Source organism: Diceros bicornis, unplaced genomic scaffold (assembly GCF_020826845.1).
Source record: "Diceros bicornis minor isolate mBicDic1 unplaced genomic scaffold, mDicBic1.mat.cur scaffold_117_ctg1, whole genome shotgun sequence".
NCBI classification, from domain to species: domain Eukaryota; kingdom Metazoa; phylum Chordata; class Mammalia; order Perissodactyla; family Rhinocerotidae; genus Diceros; species Diceros bicornis.
Genome location: NW_026691040.1, coordinates 532,922 through 554,410, shown reverse-complemented (window position 1 = coordinate 554,410; position 21,489 = coordinate 532,922). Strand labels below are relative to the sequence as shown.

The following is a 21,489-nucleotide window of genomic DNA, read 5'->3' as shown; positions in this document are numbered from 1 at the left end:
GTGCTTTATTTTATTTTATATGTATTACTTATTGTATTTTATCTGTCATCTTTTTTTCCCATTAAAATTTTCAGGAAATCTAATTTGCCATATTGCTGGAAATAGAAATCTCTTCTATATCCCAACTTTACATATTATCAATATTAATATTGCATATTTACTTTTTATATTAAAAAATTTTGTCATTTTAAACAAAACTAGGACACTGGAGCTAACATTTATGGCTTATTGTTTGTTATAAACTTTAAAGAGTAACTCTCATGCTAACGTTCAGAAAAAAATTTTAAACTTCTATTTTTACAATATATTTACAACTCTATCTGTATCTGTATAGGTATTCTAAAGTGAGCAGGTAGGCAGAAAACTGCCTAGCTCACGTCACTATCCCACCAAGAAAATATCAACCAAAAGAAGGTAGTCTAGGTATGAGCTCTATTTTACCGACCATCAAGGTACTGCATTGTGCTTTCAAACAGGTTTATGCAGCCAAGTGAAAAATATGTGTGAAATAACAAATGCAGCTGAGTAGGTATAAATGTGAGTAAGCGAAAGAAATAAGCTGTATACGTGAGGAAACAGAATCTCCTATAGATTTTCATTCTGAAGATTTCCTTTGACTACTTACTCTAACCAAATCCCACCTTCTAAAAATAGCTTCATATGAATCCCAATGATTTATTCAGTATTTACTGAATATATATTTTTTTCTGGTCACTGACAATACAAAGATGAATAAGGCCACATTGCCTGGCCTTGGTGTTCATATTCTCGGAAGAAGAACAGACATGGAGCCAGAAAAATATATTACACTATGAAACATACAATATTGGGGGCATTAATCAAAGTGCGGTATGGAAGATGGGTTGATTGTTGGGAGGGAGGTGAGCAAGAGAAAGTTTTGTGAAGGAGACGGCACTGTGCTCAGTCTTCAAGGACAATTATACATTTGAGTGGTTGGGAAGGGCACTTCGGATAGAAGCAACAAGAAGCAAACAAGAAGTTTGAAGAACTCTTCAAAACTAGGGACTATGCCTCTAGAATGTTCTTCGTACTTTGTTCTTGATGATACTGAATGAATTTAAACTTTCCAGAATGCATACTTAGTTGACAGTAATTAATGTTCCTAGGCATTCTGGGAAGAGATTAGAGAATTTCTGTTAATTTTTGTGAATGTGTAAAATAAATAGATGATATTCATGCCTTCACGATGTGTCTATTCAAATCAGAGATAAAAACATATACCATAAGTATGAAGAATCACAAATTATTTATCAACAACCTCAATGTCAAATAGAATCCCATCCCATTATGATAAAAGTGTAGGGATATTAGAGATGAATGTGGATGAGACATAATAGGCTAAATACTTACTAAAGTACAAAAACCTTAGCAAGGTTTATGAACACGAGATGAGTAAGGGACCAAACAACGCAAAAAAAGAAGAAAATGAGAAGCTGAATAAAGACAATAGAAACAACAGAAAGAGCATTGCACAGCACAATCATAAAAGAGATATTCAAACAGGAAACGCATTCATTTGTTTTGTTATAAATTACTTTTATGATCACAAAAAGAAGTTCTTAAAACAGAGTTGCTGAGAACAAATGAGATGGAACAAATGGTGATGAGTACAGAAGGAAGGTAAAGGAAATTGTACAAAGGTCAAACCAGAGCAAGTGGCAAGATGGACATTTTTTAATGGGAACTGTATTTAGTAGGAATGCAACCACTATGCAAATAATATCTCTCTGTGTAAACTGTGAAAATCAGTCTTAATGTGACTGATTAAAAAATATTTCATCAAAATTATTAAAATTGAATCTTACCTTCCATAATAAATAATGATTCAAATAGGTGATACAGACCAATAGTGTAAAAGTAAGATCACAATCTGGTGATCTAGTGGTTACGATCCCATGCTCTCACTGCCACAGCCCGGGTTCGTTTCCCAGTCAGGGAACCACACCACGCGTCTCTCAGTTGTCATACTGTGGCAGCTGCCTGTTACTGTGATGCTGAAAGCTGTGCCATCAGGATTTCAAATACCAACAGTGTCAACCATGGTGGACGGGTTTCAGCGGAGCTTTTTGACTAAGACAGATTGGAAAGAAGGACCTGGCCACCCACTTCTGAAAAAATTGGCCATGAAATCTCTGTGAATAGCGGTAGAGCAGTGTCTCATATAGCACCAGAAGGTGAGAGGATAGCGCAAAAAGACCGGGCAGGGTCCACTCTGCTGTATACAGGGTCGCTCAGAGTCAGAATGGACTCCACAGCACTAACAACAACAAAACATCACAAAGGACTAGTATTAATCAGTGAATTCTTCCTGGAGAAAGTGAGATTAAAAATAGATTTTGTAGAGTTACATAACATGGATTGATGACTAGAAGCAGGGAGAACTTTGCAAGTATGTGAAAAACAAAATCCCGAACCAGAGCATGGTACAGAGAGCAGGACACTGTAAGTAATAAATGTCAACACATTCACTTGAATAAATTAAAAATAGAATGCCAGAAAGGAGGGTGAGTAAAGGGGGAGGAAATTTCACTGGGTTCTTTAATGCTAACCTAGGTGAGAGAGAGTATGAAAAGCAGAGAAACTAACGTAGACTTCAAAACTTCAAGCAAAAGGGGAAAACTAAAAGGGGAAAATTAGGAGAGGAAGAGGTGCCCCCAAAGAAGATAGAACAACTAATTTGAATTACATAATAAAGAATATCGTCTTCAGAGACATGAGTTGCACAGGAAAATGAGTCCATACACATTTACCATTATAGCTTGAGTCAATTATGCATTTTATCACATTTTCAAAATAGAATACCTCACAACTCAACCGCGTTCAAAAAAAACCTCAAAGATTGTATGATATCAAGAGTTAATGAGAAAAACATTAATGTGCTTTCTCTTTTACTTCTCTGTGTACTTGACTTTCACTTTGTTAGCATGAGGCATCTTCTGTCCAGAAGGAGAACAGAATTTCTTACAGGAGGAATGAAAAGAGAAAAAATATATTAATATTCATTTCTGGGAGGCAGATGGAATTACTCTGAAACTATAATAGCTGTACAATGAGCCTACTGTATTAAGGTTTTTTTCCTCCAGTGTCCTGGTGGCCACCTTGCCTTCTGTCACGTAGGGAAGCCCAAGACTGGTGTTTCCAGCTCTTAGTGTTGAGAGATCTCCTTTAGAAGGGCTGTTAGCTCTTCCACCTAGGACCTAGAAGACAGAGGCCTTGCTGCTTGATAGTAGAAGGCGGAGAATGTAAAGAAAGTAAAAGGAGAGACTGTGCTGTCTCTACCCTGCGGGTTGGTAAGAAGAATGGAGGAAAGCAAGAAAGTGATATGTGTGTCCCTAATTTCTGCTCCCCAGACTTTGGCCCCAACAGGTCCCTAGCAGCCAGCAGACAAGGGAGATGACCACTTACCAAAGGACACCACAAGGACACCACATGGCTCCTGGATTGGCAGTTCCCTCTGATGTCACAATCATACAAGCCGCTTCTATTGGTTCATGTACCTGTGTGCTATTGGAGGAAGAGAGGAGGAGGCAAGCGGATGGCTTGTTCACTGCATGACGAGGCTGATTATCGTATTGCATTGGAAAAGGTTAAAACTGGTTGGGCGTTTATTTATCCTTCCTCCCATGAAGAAATCCAAATTAGCTTAAAAACAAAATAAATAAATTAAATTTTTCTCAGCACATTTGAGTACAGTGTGAGCTAAATTTTATGACCCAGCTTCAATTGTATTGAAAACTACAAGAGAAGATCGCCATGTCTAAGATGTTTGATTTAAAAAAATTACCAGCGAGTATCATTAGTCAAGTCAATAACTAAGGATCAGTTTACAGCAAGACACTTAGTGATATTAAAATATTAATGATTATTCTTATCATGATTATATTGACATTGCACTTCTGAGAACTCCGAGAAGTTTGCACACTTTAACTCACTATTGCCTTGATGTTAAATGGAAAAAAATTGAAGCCCATTTAGTCAGAAACATAATTTAGTTGTACTGCCAATTAGTAGTTTAATTATATGAAGAAATACTTCAGATCTGCTAGGCAGTGTTTGATACTTTTATCAGTTCCTGTTTTTCTTTGTATTCTTGAACATAATTCTTTGTAAAAAATTTGCAAATGGGAGGGTTCATTTAAATAAAATATAAAATATTTAGTTTGAGTTTTGCTGCACATTAATGGAAACTCACAACTGATTTTTTTTTAATTTTCATATTGATGGGACCTACTTTATTCTTTCTAAGTCTTATAAGAATGTCAAATTGAAAGTAGGTGCTAAATTTATTCATACACCTGAGTGTACATAGGAGTCTTTGTCATGTGTGGTCCAGTGCTCATTTCATCTGCAAGATCCTCCTGGCCATTCTAAAGTTGATACTTTATTATAGATACTGTTTGTATAAATGGTAATGACTCTACTTCAGTTTTACCTTAATTTACATTTAACGGTAAAGAAAAATAAAACATCACCTATTCAGTTTCTCAACTAATGGGCCCACTTTTTCCACTCATTGCTTTGAAAGGTCTCTGTGTTCACACAGTGTGATGAAGGGGCACGAGTGGGAGGGTGTTCACTGGAGAGCCTTCTGTCCTCCAGATGTGGCTTATGGACTGCCATAAAGAAGGACAGTTATCCACGCCAGTTCTTAATTTCTTTGTTATTTCGACATTCGATTTGAGTGGTGGGAGAAGCTATTAACTGTATTTTACCCAATCTTTTCTCTTATATAGTTCTTTTGAAGGTAATTACTGAAAGAGCTAATATATACATCTGTACAGGGGAAATTTTCTAATTGCATTCATGGGCTTCTTTAGAATTTTTTGTACATATATTTGAACTTTTTCATGACTTTTAGTACACACACCAATTTAAAACACACACACACACACAAATCTGTTCTAGTCCCAGCCATGCCGTGAGGAAAAGTCCAGTCAGCGCCAGCCAACTCAGGCACGTGGGTCATTGCGAGCCTTGCCGGAACTTGAGCAGCTGGCCCGTGCTCTGAGGCGCATGCGACTTTCCTAGTGCTCAATCAACAAAATCTTGTTTTACTTTTTCCCTGAATTTCTGGCTACCCGGCATCAGCAGGGCTTTTAGTCCTTTCCCGGCATGAAGCATAGTTTAGGAAAGAGAGATGTCCTCCTAAAACAATTTAAGCCAAGAGTGAAATGGAGTTGGGCGCAGGCATTCAGAATAGTTTCGTCCTTCAGAAAGGGCAGAGGGCTTCACCATTTGTGAGCTAATAGAAAGAAAACGTCACACATGCAGCTGTACCACGTGCTGCCCAGCCTGAGAGATGGGGCAGGATTTCCGGTCTCTGCTTTTCCCCTAATTCACTTTTGACCGTCCACTTGAAGTCCTACAAACTCTCCACCACACTGTAAGCTATAGAAGGGCAAAGACTTCCTCATTCGTCTTTAAATCCTCGGCTCCAGGCTTAAGGCTGGCACCTGTCACTCAGTGAATATTTTATGAATTGATTATTCCATATGTTTTATAATCACCTCTTCATTTTTGGGAGCCCACAGTAAAGCGAAGAACTGTCCCACCAGGGAGCACTCCTAAGCACTTCTGGTTTGACACTACCTGATTTGAATCGATTTTTACTCAAGTGAACTCTTAATGTTTTAATATGCCTCAGATTATCTTTGAACAGTTTTGGTGTCAGAAGAGGAAAGCAAAGGAGACTCCCGGTGGCCCCTAGGCACGCTGAGCAACAAGGTGTGGGACCCTGTTAAGCCCCTTGAGGTCACTGCTTTCTTGCTGCCCCTGGAGGGCACGGGCAAGTCCCGCTCGGATCCTGGATCCTACCTCCACTGCTTTTTTGTTATAAGCTTTCAGACTTCATTTGAGCTTTTTTTTTTTTCCTGGACTGGGTCTAGAAACTGGCTGGAGTCAGAGTGGATCCGAGTTAAAAACTGGACTGGGTCCGGAGTCAGACTGGGTCCTATTTAGAAACCAGACTGGATTTGGGGTGGGACTGGGTCCAACTTGAACTAGACTGGGGCCAGTGTGAGGCCTCAGGTGAATAAAATTTTGTTTTAATACTGAATGAGTAAGTTATCCTCACCAAAGATCTTCTTGAATTACAGTGGCCACAGTGGAGAACTTTTAACCATCTTAGGTAAGCTTATCCATTTACAAGTGCCCTGGAGGGGGTACAGGGAAAATTATTTTCCCTCTTCTACAGTTTCTGGTGACCTGGATGAGACCCACTGGGACACCCTACTCGCTCCTAAGCCTGCAGGTGGCATCCTGGGAAAACTGGCAGAAACTGGCAAAGGGTAAGAATTCATACCAGTCAGCTCTCCTGATCTTTGTCTGTGGTGACTGGTCGAGAGAGGAAGGTAAAATTTTATGCTGTCCCTTCCTTTCCAAATTCAGATTGGCAGGAAAAACATTGGTTATCAGTCCTTTCTTTCCCAGGGACAGCTATTTCCTTCTTGTTTGTCTCATTTTGTGTCCTGAGAACTTGGCTTGGCAACCATCAGGTTGGGGGCCCCCAAAATATGAACAGAGATGTAAGTGGCACCCCATTTGTGGCTAGATATGGCTGTACATAAGTGTAAGTTGCACTCCATTTGCTGCAATGGTCCTGCTGACTGTTGCCAGCTCTCAGGGGAATCATCTAAGTCTTTCTTTTGGTTGTCTTTGGGAGTGGCTCTGGGTCTTGGGAGGACAGTATCTTTTACACTCTCTTTAGAGATGCCTCTTGTCCCCATGGTATTGTTCAATACTGTCAAGAACATTTACTGTTTCTCCTGGCTGAAACTTGATAAGATATTTAAAAGGATTTTTTTTTTAAGCAGCTCTATGGTCAGAAGTTGGCCATATTGGAAGCTGATATTCAGAACCTGATAGGCAGAATAAAAGTATTTAATGCTGTTAACTCTAAAGACATGCCTGTTTTAATTAAACCAACAAACTTAAACTAGCTCTTATTTAGTGAAGATTATCCTAGATCACATGAACTTGAAAAACTTTTGGGTTAGTTTCTATATTTCTGAGACTATACTTGATTTATATACATGATTGTCTTTGAGCCAATTAAATAGAGATCTTTACAAATTAATTTTGGCAATATATCATCCAGAGATAGAAAAATATCACACATCTATAACTTACATATATAGACATACATAAACATATAGACAGGTGCAGAGATCTTCTAGCTTTTGTTTTTAAAATTTTAGCCATGATACAGGTATGATAATGCAAAACTCACTAGTTTATCAAAGAATAGTTGGATCCAAATTGTATTTCCAGCTGTTATAATAAGTTAAGCTTACCTGCTCAGATGGCTAAAAGTTTTACTAATATTTTTAGAAAAGGCTCCTGTAAGTCACCAAAGACAGAAAATCCTTGATTTGTCAACATTGCCAAGATCATCATGATATCTATTTAAATTTTAAAAATAAATAGCTGCCCACAATGACAAAGACCTACAGTAACAATTGTACTTATAAAGATAAAAGTTAATGTAGAGAAAGATGTTAATTAGGCTCATAACATTCTAATAATCAATCATAATGCAAGTTGAAAATAAATATGATATGAGAGTATTTTTATGTTTTTCTTTCAGGCATATAATTTTTTAATTATGTGACACTTTCTTTCAAAACAGAAAATCTGGTGGTTTTCTTAAAATTAGGGTGAAGGTAGGGAGAAATTACTTAATGGGAAGTAAAAGAAAGAGTCACATTATAAGTAGGTTACATTCATAACATAATAAATGTACCACAGGTCAGACTTTTAAATAATTGCCTGCCTTATTACTCTAGAAATGCTGCCGCATAAACTGGGCTAAAGAAATTGAGCAATTTTGTCACAGAAATTTGAAAATGATAGCACAGAGATTTTCGGTCCTACTGATGATTTGCCTGTCTATATAACTTTACTACATATGGGGGAGGAAATAAACCATTATTCCTATTATTCTGTTTAATAATTTACTGGTAAATATCCAGTAGTTTCATTTAAACACATGATTTAAAATTATACATATCTTCAAAATTATGCCATGTATTTAGGTTTTTTGAACACATACAGCAATATTTATAAGGAAATTATGGGTAAGATTAGAACGTAAATAATAGAAATAAAGTGACTCACTTTTACCAAATAACTAAAATTTATCATATTTTATAAATATTTTGCTTTATTTATTTTATGGCACATGCAGAAAATACATAATAGAACATGTAATAAGAAAATGTTGAAGAAATAAACCAAAAATGGGTTTGATTGGTTATGATATTTAGAAAAATGTAGTGAATCTCCCTTTTAGTTGTGAATGTTGATTTTGGTATGAATTTGATGGTATTGAAATTTTTCCACCCAATGCTTCTGCATTGATTATAACTAATATTTATATGTTATCAATCATGTTGCAATGATTGAAATTTATTTAATTTTGTATATTTCAATACTTCAAGTGATTGAATTTTTATGTTTTCAATCATAATGCCATGTTCCTACTAGCATATTAATCACTTGAGGACAGAGGTATCGTGTATCTTGTTTAGTGCTTTCTTCCCAACTCTTAGAGCAGGACCTGTGTATAGTAGAAGCTCAATAAATATTTGTTGAACGAAAGACTATTTGAGACCTTTATCTCTTGTGGAAAGATCTGTGAAATGATTCCTTTTCTGGAGACATCAATGCCAATAGAGTTAAGACCAAATGTTAGATCATTTGATCATTAGAGTCATTTGACCTAATAGATTTTTAAACCAAGACCAAATGAGATTTCTGAAATTAGAGTGTTAACAATATCAACATTGTCATCATCATCATGAACAATTACTATGAGAAGCATTTATAGAGTTTAATATACATTCCACTCATTTTGTTAGCCATTTGCAAAGACCATCGCATTCTAGCCTTGCAAAAAAATATTATATTTATTTTATATAAGGGAAAATTGTAACTCTGACCTTACCCAAAGTCACTTGGTAGGCAAAGATAAAAGGAAGCAATCACATCCAGGTCTGTTTCCATCTAAAGTTTTGCTCTTTCTTTTCTAGCATACTCTTCCAATTTTGATATATTTGTCATCAACAACATTTACCTTATTGCCGTACATATATTGATGGATGATTATGCAACCTAACATTGCTGAAGAGCTTTATTTTAACTTTATTTTTTTAATTTCAATGTAAAATTTTTCAAACATAGAAAAAATATAACAAAGTCAACATTAAGCTTCAACACCAATCAACATTTTTTATAACGGTTTCGTTTATTCTCCCGTTTTTCTTTTATATTTGTCTGTTGGTATGTTTTAAAACAAATCCCAAACATTATGTCATTTCCTCTCTAAATGTTTCAGATAACATCTAAAAATGTTAAAGTTCTTGACAACTCCAATTGACTTTGCTTTGTGGATCGTAATATTATTTTATTATTTTTTATTGAGATACAATTGACATATAACATTATATTAGTTTCAAGTGTACAACATAATGATTAGATATTTGTATGTATTGCGAAATGAGCACCACAGTAACTCTAGTTAACGCTCATTAGGACACACAGTTACAAAATTTTTTCTTCTTCTGTTGAGGACTTTTAAGATCTACTCTCTTAGCAGCTTTTAAATATACAATACAATATTATTAACTATAGTCACCATGCTGTACATTACACCCCAGGACTTATTTATTTTATATATAGCTGGAAGTTTGTACCTTTTGACTCCCTTCACCCATTTCACCCACCCCCACCCCCCAAATTGATTATTATTATTATTCAGTGACAAAGGTCCAAACATTAATTTCTTTTCACTTACTTTTCTCACATAAGAAACTATCATGATTCTCTTATTTTATTTATATTTGTTCTTAATCACATTCGTGTTGGGAATGTGGGGGACCAGAATTTGCCACCCCAAAGTGTGTCTCTTTGGCTTGATTATTTTTAAGAACAAAAGACTCGGAAAGAAATTTGACCTTCCCCCTAACTGCTAAAAGAATTTAAGATGGAATGTCTGTTCTGGGAAGGAACTAGTACCATAAGGAACTATAGTATAGTATGAACTAGGTGTGATGGACAGGGAGGAACCTAGCAAGGTGCGTTGAATCAAAGTCCTCTCCATGTTCCGTTGTCTCTGCAAGGTATGGCAAACATTTGTTTACCAAACTTTTGCTTTTTCACCTCATATGGATTGCCTTCCTCCCCTTTGATGTCCCAAACCACTACCCCCAAGATCCTCCATTGTCTTTAACTAAAGATGGTATTTAAGGTGGTGGCTTCAGCCATTTTGGTGAGTTACTCAGTTTTCCTGGGTTTCTCCCATGTATACATGTTACTAAACTTTGTTTGATTTTCCACTGTTATTCTGTCTTTTGTCGATTTAATTCTTTAACTCTTAGATCAGCCAGAAGAAGTTAGAGGGTAGAGGAATAGTTCTTCCTTCTCTACAGGATAATTATTAAAATATTTAAATTATCGGAATTTACTGATATGTTATTAATAGCGGATAAATCATCTAAAATTAGAGAGAAAAATACAAGTATCAAAAGTCAATACAGAGCCAGCCCTGATAGCCTAGTGGTTAAAGTTCTGTGCTCTCTGCCTCAACGGCCCAGATTCGTGTCCCAGCTGCAGAACCACACCACCCATCTGTCAGTTGCCATGGTGTGGGAGTGGCTCACACAGAAGAATGAAAAGAACCTACAAATAGAATATACAATTATGTACTAGGGCTTTCAGGAGTTAAAAAAAAAGGAAGACTGGCAACAGATGTTAGCTCAGGGCAAATCTTTCCCTGAAAAAAAAAAAAGTCAACACAAAATACAGAGAAAGAATTGTAATAGTGCATGCGAGTTTTATTTTCATTTATTTTTCTCTGATGAACTTCATGCTAACAGAATAATTATAAATTATTCAGCTAAGTGGTCTTCCTGCACTAGAAATATGCATTTACAGAGAGAGGAACATAGAGGAAATCTCCCTTCCCATTTGCCATTCTCTCCTTCTTTGTCACTTCCCAGATTCTCTACTATGAAGAATTCATTCTATAACCCTAGTCCTTGTAATTCATTGCTTTGAAAGTTAAATAACACACAGAGGAACTCTATATTTTCAGAAAATGCAGGTCCTACATGGTCAGCAAAAATGCATAACATTTTGCAGAACCTGTGTCTTTAGCATTTTTTTTTTTTTACATTTTTATTGATATTTTAATGGTTTCTAACATTGTGAGATTTTGGGTTGTACATTTTTGTTTGTCCTTCACCCCATATATGACTCCCTTCACCCCTTGTGCCCACCCCCCACCCCCCACCCCCCACCCCCACTTCCCGGGTAACCACAGTCCAGTTTTCTCTGTCCATGTGTTGGTTTATATTCCACATATGAGTGAGATCATACAGTGTTTGTCTTTCTCTTTCTGGCTTATTTCACTTAACATAATACGCTCCAGGCCCATCCATGTTGTTGCAAATGGGACGATTTTGTCTTTTTTTATGGCTGAGTAGTATTCCATTGTATATATATACCACATTTTCTTAATCCAATCGTCAGTCGAGGGACACTTAGGTTGCTTCCACTTCTTGGCTATGGTGAATAATGCTGCAATGAACATAGGGGTGCATAAGCCTCTTTGGATTGTTGATTTCAGGTGCGTTGGATAGATTCCCAGTAGTGGGATGGCTGGATCATAGGGCATCTCTATTTTTAATTCTTTGAGGAATCTCCATACCGTTTTCCATAGAGGCTGCACCAATTTGCATTCCCACCAGCTGTGTATGAGGGTTCCTGTTTCTCCACATCCTCTCCAACATTTGTTGTTTTTTGTCTTGGTGATTATAGCCATTCTAACGGGCGTGAGGTGGTATCTTAGTGTTGTTTTGATTTGCATTTCCCTGATGATTAGTGATGTTGAGCATCTTTTCATGTGCCTATTGGCCATCTGTATATCTTCCTTGGAGAAGTGTCTGTTCATTTCCTCTGCCCATTTTTTGATCGGGTTGTTTGTTTTTTTGTTGTTCAATTGTGTGAGTTCTTTATATATTATGGAGATCAACCCCTTGTCAGATGTATGTTTTGCAAATATTCTCTCCCAGCTGGTTGGTTGTTTGTTCATCTTGATTCTGATTTCATTTGTCTTATAAAAGCTCTTTAGTCTGATAAAGTCCCACTTGTTTATTTTTTCTTTAGTTTCCCTAGTCTGGGTAGGCATGTCATCCGAAAAGATTCCTTTAACCCCAATGTCAAATAGTGTGTTGCCTATATTTTCTTCTATGAGTTTTATAGTTTCAGGTCTCACCTTCAGGTCTTTGATCCATTTTGAGTTAATTTTTGTGTATGGCGATAGCACATGGTCCACTTTCATTCTTTTGCATGTGGATGTCCAGTTTTCCCAACACCATTTATTGAAGAGACTTTCCTTTCTCCATTGCATGTCCTTAGCACCTTTGTCGAAAATTAGCTGTCCGTATATGTGTGGTTTTATTCCTGGACTTTCAATTCTGTTCCATTGATCTGTGTGTCTGTTTTTGTACCAGTACCATGCTGTTTTGATTACTATTGCTTTGTAGTATGTTTTGAAGTCAGGAATTGTGATGCCTCCTGCTTTGTTCTTTTTCTTTAGGATTTCTTTAGCTATTCGGGGTCTTTTGTTGCCCCATATAAATTTTAGTATTCTTTTTTCTATTTCTGTGAAGAATGTCATTGGGATTCTGATTGGGATTGCATTGAATCTGTAGATTGCTTTAGGTAATATAGACATTTTAACTATGTTTATTCTTCCAATCCACGTGCATGGGATATCTTTCCATTTCTTTATGTCATCGTAGATTTCCCTCAATAATGTCTTGTAGTTCTCATTGTATAGGTCCTTCACCTCCTTGGTAAGATTTATTCCTAGGTATTTTATTCTTTTTGGTGCAATTGTAAATGGTATTATCTTTTTGAGCTCTCTTTCTGTTAGTTCATTATTAGCATATAGAAATGCAACTGATTTTTGTAGATTGATTTTGTACCCTGCAACTTTGCTGTAGTTGTTGATTGTTTCTAACAGTTTTCCAACAGATTCTTTAGGGTTTTCTATATATACAATCATGTCATCTGCAAATAGTGAGAGTTTCACTTCTTCGTTACCTATTTGGATTCCTTTTATTCCTTTTTCTTGCCTAATTGCTCTGGCCAAAACCTCCAGTACTATGTTGAACAGGAGTGGTGAGAGTGGGCAGCCCTGCCTCGTTCCTGTTCTCAGAGGAATGGCTTTCAGTCTTTCCCCGTTGAGTATGATGTTAGCTGTGGGTTTGTCATATATGGCCTTTATTATGTTGAGGTACTTTCCTTCTATTCCCAATTTATTGAGAGTTTTTATCATAAATGGATGTTGTATCTTGTCAAATGCCTTCTCTGCGTCTATTGAGATGATCATGTGGTTTTTATTCTTTGTTTTGTTGATGTGATGTATCACGTTGATTGATTTGCGGATGTTGAACCATCCCTGCGTCTCTGGTATAAATCCCACTTGATCATGGTGTATGATCTTTTTAATATATTGTTGTATTCGGTTTGCCAATATTTTGTTGAGGATTTTTGCATCAATGTTCATCAGCGATATTGGCCTGTAATTTTCTTTCTTTGTATTGTCTTTGTCTGGTTTCGGTATCAGGGTGATGTTGGCCTCGTAGAATGATTCAGGAAGTGTTCCATCTTCCTCTATTTTTTGGAATAGTTTGAGGAGGATGGGTATTAAATCTTCTTTGAATGTTTGGTAAAATTCACTGGAGAAGCCATCTGGTCCTGGACTTTTATTTTTTGGGAGGTTTTTGATTACTATTTCAATCTCTTTACTTGTGATTGGTCTATTCAGATTCTCTATTTCTTCTTGGTTCAATTTTGGGAGGTTGTATAAGTCTAAGAATTTATCCATTTCTTCTAGATTGTCCAATTTGTTGGCATATAATTTCTCATAGTATTCTCTTATAATCCTCTGTATTTCCATGGTATCCATTGTAATTTCTCCTCTTTCATTTCTAATTTTATTTACTTGAGCCTTTTCTCTTTTTTTCTTAGTTAGCCTGGCTAAGGGTTTGTCTATTTTGTTTATCTTCTCGAAGAACCAACTCTTTGTTTCATTAATCCTTTCTACTGTTTTTTTGGTCTCAATATCATTTATTTCTGCTCTGATTTTTATTATTTCTCTCCTTCTGCTGGCTTTGGGCTTTGTTTGTTCTTCTTTTTCTAGTTCTGTTAGGTGTAATTTAAGGTTGCCTATTAGGGCTTTTTCTTGTTTGTTAAGGTGGGCTTGTATTGCTATGAGTTTCCCTCTCAGGACCGCTTTTGCTGCGTCCCATATGGTTTGATATGGCATGTTATCATTTTCGTTTGTTTCCAGATAGTTTTTGATTTCTCCTTTAATTTCATCAATGATCCATTGGTTGTTCAGTAGCATGTTGTTTAATCTCCACATTTTTGTCACTTTCCCAGTTTTTTTTTCCTGGTTCATTTCCAGTTTCATAGCCTTATGGTCTGAAAAGATGCTTGTTATGATTTCAATCCTCTTAAATTTATTGAGGCTTGCTTTGTTTCCCAACATATGGTCTATCCTAGAGAATGTTCCATGCGCGCTTGAGAAGAATGTGTAGTCAGCTGTTTTTGGGTGGAGTGCTCTGTATATGTCTACTAGGTCCATCTCGTCCAGTTTTTCATTTAAGTCTAATATTTCTTTATTAACTTTTTGTCTGGATGATCTATCCATTGCTGTAAGTGGGGTGTTAAGATCCCCTACTATTATTGTGTTGTTGTTGATTTCTCCTTTTAGGTTTGTTAATAGTTGTTTTATGTACATTGGTGCTCCTATGTTGGGTGCATATATATTTATAAGTGATATGTCTTCTTGATGGAGTGTCCCTTTTATCATTATATATTTCCCTTCTTTGTCTTTCTTAACCTGTTTTATCTTGAAGTCTACTTTGTCTGATATGAGTATGGCAACACCTGCTTTCTTTTGTTTGCCATTAGCTTGGAGTATTGTCTTCCATCCTTTCACTCTGAGCCTGTGCTTGTCTTTAGTGCTAAGATGTGTTTCCTGAAGGCAGCATATTGTTGGGTCTTGCTTTTTAATCCATCCTGCCACTCTGTATCTTTTGATTGGAGAGTTCAATCCATTTACATTTAGGGTAATTATTGAAATATGAGGGTTGAATGTTGCTGTTTTGTCACTTATTTTCTGGTTCTTTTGCATTTCCTTTGTTTCTTGTCCCATTTGTTTTGGACTGCCAATTCAGTTTGGTTATTCTGTCTTATGATTCTTCTAGTTTTCTCTTTGTTTATCATATGTGGTTTTAATTTGATTATTTGTTTAGTGGTTACCTTGAGGTTTGGGCGAAAAATCTTCTGTATGAGATAGTCCATTATCTGATAGCCTCCTATTTCCTTATACTAAGTCAATTCAGTCACTTTCCTCTTCCCCTTCTAAGTTGCTCTTGTTATACCTTATTCTATCTTGTGTTGTGGCTGTGTGTTTACAGTGATGAGGTTAAATTTATTTTTGGTGAATTTCTTCCTTTGATCTTTGAGTTTAGTATTTAAGTGGTTGCTAACCTATTCCGGTAAAGATCTACTATTTCTCTGATTTTGTCTACCTACTTTTCTCCTTACTCCAAGCTTTGTGTTCCCTTTCTCTTCTTGTTTTCAGGCCTGAGGGCCTTCTTGAGTATTTCTTGTAGTGGCGGTCTCGTGGCCATGAACTCCCTTAGCTTTTGTTTATCTGGGAGAGTTACTATTTCTCCATCATATTTGAAGGATATTTTTGCTGGATAGAGTATTCTTGGCTGAAAGTTTTTGTCTTTTAGTATTTTGAATATATCATTCCAGTCTCTTCTAGCCTGAAAAGTTTCTGTTGAGAAATCCGCTGAGAGCCTGATGGGAGTTCCTTTGTACGTTATTTTTTGTTTTTGTCTAGCTGCCCTTAATATTGTTTCTTTGTCGTTGACCCTGGCTAGCCTTACCACTAGGTGTCGTGGTGAAGGCCTTTGTCTGTTAATATATATAGGCGTCCTGTTGGCTTCGCTTACTGGTATTTCTTGCTCCTTCCCCAGATTTGGGAAATTTTCAGCTATTATTTCCTTGAATAGGCTCTCTGTTCCTCTTTCCCTCTCCTCTCCCTCGGGAATACCTATAATTCTTATGTTACATTTTCTAATAGAGTCCGATATTTCTCGGAGTCTTTCTTCATTTCTTTTTAGTCTTAGTTCTCTCTCTTCTTCCATCTGGAGTATATCTGTATTCCTATCCTCTAAAGTACTAATTCTTTCCTCCATATTGTCAGCTCTGTTCTTTAAAGATTCCAGATTCTCCTTTATCTCCTCCATTGTGTTCTTCATCTCCATCAGCCCTGATAGGTTTTTCTTTATGATTTCAATCTCTTTTGTGAAGAAACTCCTAATCTCATTTAATTGTTTGTCTGTGTTGTCTCGTATTTCGTTGAGTGTTTTTATGATAGCTATTTTGAAATCTCTGTCATTTAGTTTATGGATTTCTGTGTCTTCGGGGTTGATTTCTGGTTGCTTGTCATTTTGTTTCTGGTCTGGTGATTTCATATATTTTTGCATTGTGGTTCCTGTGTTGGTTTTGATTTTCCTCATCCTGGAAGTCTCTGGTTGCACTTTCCACCTGCCGCCACTGTGTGGTGGTGAAGGGCTGTGTAGTCTAAGCCCCCTGCGCTCTGCCCCAGTTTTTCTGCTGCGATCCGCAGTTTTGTTTTGTTTTGTTTTGTTTCTTTTCCCCACTGCGATCCACGGGTCCAGTCCAATTTATTCTGGTCTGCCTCGGACCGCTAGATCTGGTCGAGCTGCAGACTCCGGGTTGTGGGGAGGGGGGAGCTCTCTCTTTTGCCCTCTGGGTCCCTGACGTGGGAGGCTTCTCGTTTGCCCCTCTTTATCCGCTCTCTGGGTTGCTCAGATGTTGATGGTAGCCCTGTGGCTCCTCTGAGGCCTCTGTGCGGGAGTTTCCCACTGGTTGAGAGCGCCCAAAGAGCTGCAGTTTCCCGCCGAGGGCCGCCCCTCCCCCCTCTCTGGGAGCCGCGCGGACCGGATTGCTGGTCTGATGGGGAGGGAGCGGAGTTCTCCTTACCTCTCCCCACTTCCTCCGGGGGCCCAGCACGTTCCGCTCTCAGATGTGCGGCAGTGTGGATCCCTCCGCTCCAGCTTTTGACTGTCTGGGATTCCGTTGTTTGTCTGTGGCTGTTACTTTTGTTGTATTTTGTGGGGGAAGAATTCACGGGAAAGCTCACTCCGCCATGATACTGACGTCACCTCTCTTTAGCATTTTTTGTGATTACATGTCTGATGTATTCATTGAATATGCTTGTTATACATTAGGCTTTCTATCTTATCCCAAATCCTATTTACAGGAATAGATTTGTGGCATTTAAAGTAGAAACTAGAGGGGCCGGCCCAGTGGCGCAAGCAGTTAAGTGCGCGCGACCCACTTCGGTGGCCCGGGGTTTGCAGGTTTGGATCCCGGGCTCACACCAACGCACCACTTGTCAAGCCATGCTGTGCCGGCGTCCCATATAAAGTAGAGGAAGATGGGCATGAATGTTAGCCCAGGGCCAATCTTCCTCAAGAAAAAAGGGGAGAATTGGCACCGGATGTTACCTCAGGGCTAGTCTTCCTCACAAAAAAAAAAAAAGTAGAAACTAGAAATTTAGCCCAACATATTTTACCACGTTATTTACTCTGATACATTGTCATATCACATTAATCAAAATAAATATCCCAAGATAGATTCTGTTTAAGAAATTCATTTTGATTATTGGTACACATACACACATTCACGCACGCAAACACACACACACAGAGGGAAAGAGAGATTTCAAATGCTATGTCTATTTGAAATCATTTACATAAATAGTTAAAACTGCATACTCTTCTATTCTCATTTGCATGTATGCTTATATTTAACCAAATTTTAGAGCCATTTGGGATCATTTGAAACCATTAGCTCTGACCAGAATTAAGCAGAATAAGCAAAACTTAGGCAAAATTAAAATACATTCACTGACTTTTCCATCTTCTAAAATCAAGAAAATAAAGTTCTCCAAGCTTGGACACTTTATCCTTATCTTCTAATACTTTTGTGACTGCTTATTCTTCTAAGCTCAAGTCTGTGGTAACTTTACACTCATTTCTCTCTCGCATCCAGGTCATTTGAGGAGGGAATGTGAAGAAGGTGAAGGAAAGAATTTCATTTTCTTGAAGAACTGTGTTGGGTCGTCACTCTACATACGATGCCTCATTTCACCATTAGAAAGTCTGTCAACACTGAACTTGTTTTTGAAAGATACAATTAATGTTGCATTTGGACCAAGTAGTATATTGGGGAAGGAAAGAGACTACGAAGGAGACAAAGAGGGAATATGCCATCAAGAACTTGAAAGAATCTCTAACCTTTTCTGATATAATTTTGTCCTTATTCCCCTTGCCCATTTCTTTCATACTCTAATGAAATTACTCTCTGCCTTGAAACCTTCCCCCTTCCATTCCATTTTCCATGCATGTAATGAAGACACCTTTCAAATCTCTAGATCTATATCATTGCTTTCTTAAAAAAAGGTAACCATTCCTTTCCACCACATGGACAAGATAAAATGTGTTAACATGACCCTCCATTATATGTGGCACTTGTCAATCTGCCACTTTTTCTTCACTTATTCATTTACTCAATAAATAAATCTTTTAAACGTCTGCACTGAGAGAAAATTTAGCATGGTGATTTAGGACATAGGCTCGGGAAACAGACCACCTAAATTTTAAAGTTAATCAGACCTAATAGGTGTATGAACTTGGGCAAATGACCTAAACCTTCCAAACCCCAGTTTTTACATTTATAAAATGAAATGGGAATAGACGCTACTATATGTAACTACGTGGGGACTAAATAAGACTATCAATGCAATTTATGTAGAACAATGCCTAGTACTTTGTGAGCACCAAATAAATGCAAGTCATTTTGCTGGTAATGGGCCTGGTTTCTAATGTATCACTGTGTATAACAGACTGAACAGAGGAAAAAATGGATGGCAAGAGTAGAGATGAGTTAGGTCCCTATTGTGATAGATCTAGCAATGGATGATGTTAGTTTGGAGCTGAGTGGTAGAGTGGAAATAGAGAAAAATGAACATATTCAAGAAAACTTTGAATTTAACATATGTAAGATTTAGTGATAGATTAGTTTTGTGGAATTAGGGAAGGGAGATGTCAAGGATCATTTCCAATGTTTTAAAATTTATTTTTATTGAGGTATAATTGACATAACATTATTAGTTTCAAGTATACAACGTAATGATTCAATATTGCAAAATGATCACCACAATAAGCCCAGTTAACGTCCATCACCATACATAGTTACAAAATTTCTTTTCTCGTGATAACTTTCAAGATCCACTCTCCTAGCTACTTTCAAATACACAATACAGTATTATTAACTATAGTCACCACCCTGTACATTACATCCCCATGGCTTATTCATTTTATAACTGGAAATTGTACATTTGGACCCCCTTCACTCATTTAGCCCACCTCCTACCCCCTATCTCAGGCAACCATCAGTCTATCCCAATTTTTTATTTCTGTGATAGGATGAGGGAGGAGAAGGTTTGAAGGGGGCCAGGGCAAAGACCAAGAAGTGGAGTAGAAGATCCTGGAGTTGGTTTAGTACAGGTTGAATTTGATAAGCCTTTGAGTCATCAGAGGATAAATGTCATGTAGGCAACTGGATATACATGGAAAGTGTAACAGGAAAAAACATCAGCAGTGGAGCTTCATCTCTCATTAATCAGGACCTGCAATTTATACTCCAACAACACTGGTCTTTAAAATGTCCCTTAAGTTTTTTACATCTATGTCTTTTATCACGTTTTTCCCTCCTTCTGGAATGTTCTTACCCAATCTTCTTCATCTGAATGCCAGATTCACATCTTTAAAGTTCAGTTGAGATGAAATCCTCTCCCATAAGCTGTCATAAGCAATTAGTCAACAAACTTGTTTTTATTCCTCCTAATTCACAGCTTCCCTTGAGGTTAGATGCAGCCATGTGACTAAGCTGTGGTCAATAGACTATGTCCCACTTCCAGGCCTAGCCTATAAAAAAAAAAAAAAAGACCTACAGGCCTTCTTGTCCCCTGTTTCCTGCCTGATGCACAGGATCCAGCAGTGGACTCTGAGGCCCTAGGAGATGCCAGAGCCATAGGATGGGAGCATTTAAAACACCAATTGAGAGGGGCCCCACCAAGTATATCAAATATATAGAAATACATGAGCTAGAGAAAGTCCTACTGTGTTAAACCACAATAGTTTAGAATTATTATGGTAATTAGCCCACCCTTATGTCTTCCTAATTTTCCATGACCATATTGTAGCCCCCTATGTTCACAAAGCCCCATGGCACATTTGTATTATTATACATTCCATATAGGGTTCCACATTGACTTATATGCCTGTGTCTCAGCAACTAGAAGTTTTATGAGGGGAAAGTCCATGTCTTTCTCTTCTTTTTATCCCTAGAGCCTAACATCTTTCCTGAAATAGTTGGCTTGTGGTGAACATTTTTAGAATGAGAAAATGAATGAATTATTCATTTCATTTCGTTCATCCAAAATTTTCATGATGTTTCCCCCAAGACCAAGTTGGTGCCATAACACAAATTAACACCTATGCATTACTAGGGTTTCAATTCCTTAATCATATATTTTCTTATTTGTATTTGTCTTCCTTGATTCTGTCTCCTAATATCCAACTCCTCTTGAGTTGTTGGAAAAAAAATTTGAATTCTCTCCCAGTATATATTATTAAATGGATTTTGATATGTTAAAATTTTCTAAGACCATAACTCTTCCTTATGAAATATCTGCATTTCGTTGTTGTCTTTTTTCTTTCCACATTAACATTCTTGCTTTGTTTCTATTTCAGCCAAAATAATGAGCTTTTGATTCTATCCTTTGGATAAAATTTATCCTCTGCTTTTAGATTTCTAAAAACATTCCAATCAATTTTAAAAAATGAACAACAAATACTTCCGTCATAAGTACCGGAAACAAAAATTACACTCTATTTTTCCTTAGCCCTAATGCCTTGCTGTTTTCTAAATTCAGCTTGGCATCTTAAAGTGCCATGAAATAATTAGAGAGATCACAGAAGGCTACTCCTCTCCTTGGCTAGGGAACAAAACATGTCAGATCACCATATGCTACCCCTACACGTCAATGCAACCTTCTGAAAACTCATAAATTTCCCACTTCAGCGTTTCTAAGCAACCACTTTAATATTTTCAGCCACGAATTGGATGAAAGCCTCAGTGACAGCACACAAAGGAGAATTCACGGAAAGAACCCTAGGAAATGCCATGTGCACGCTCAAAGGGGAAGGGAAAGTGCCTCCTCAAAGGATGTCTACGTGTTGCAGGTGCGTTCTAGGCATCACAATTAACGAGCGTTTTACTGTA

General features: G+C 37.3%; 1 pseudogene; it reads right to left on the bottom strand.

The window, feature by feature from the left end:
• Positions 1–21,489, bottom strand: part of LOC131402504 (small ribosomal subunit protein uS19-like) — a 90,117-nt pseudogene that overhangs the window by 25,385 nt on the left and 43,243 nt on the right.